Source organism: Onychostruthus taczanowskii, unplaced genomic scaffold, assembly GCF_017590055.1.
Source record: "Onychostruthus taczanowskii isolate IOZ18803 unplaced genomic scaffold, ASM1759005v1 scaffold6, whole genome shotgun sequence".
Lineage (NCBI taxonomy): Eukaryota > Metazoa > Chordata > Aves > Passeriformes > Passeridae > Onychostruthus > Onychostruthus taczanowskii.
Window position 1 is genome coordinate 8704986 of NW_024503679.1, and position 283 is coordinate 8705268.

Consider the following 283-nt stretch of genomic DNA (forward strand, 5'->3'; position numbering starts at 1 on the left):
CCGGCAGCACGGTAAGGGCCCGTCCCCGCGCCCCGTCTCTCCCTCACCCCCCCGGGCCGGCCAAGCTTTTCCAGGTCAGTCTGCGCCTTTGTATAGGGCCCTGTTACCGGATGTGGAAGTTGATCTCTTCGCTGGTAAAAAATAATTCCACTTCCCCCGGAACCCGGCGCCGCGGCTCCCTCCGCAGCGCCCAGCCCAGCCAGGATTTCCTGTCGGGGAGAGCGGGCGGCCGGCCGGCCTTCCGGGGACCCCGCCGCGCGGGGGGCGCGGGCGGCGCGCTGGG

The 283-nt window shown here is 71.4% G+C and overlaps 1 protein-coding gene across 4 annotated transcripts in view; it reads left to right on the forward strand.

The window, feature by feature from the left end:
* GABPB1 (GA binding protein transcription factor subunit beta 1) overlaps positions 1–283 on the forward strand; it is an 18898-nt gene that overhangs the window by 344 nt on the left and 18271 nt on the right. Inside the window, exon 1 of one of the 4 annotated variants that reach the window (XM_041418673.1) lies at positions 7–74. The exons of 2 other annotated variants lie outside the window; for them this stretch is intronic. The gene's annotated coding sequence lies outside the window, so the exon portion shown is untranslated. Of the gene's footprint in view, positions 1–6; positions 75–283 lie in introns of those variants that run through there. One more of the 4 variants, XM_041418672.1, reaches the window with a different exon arrangement.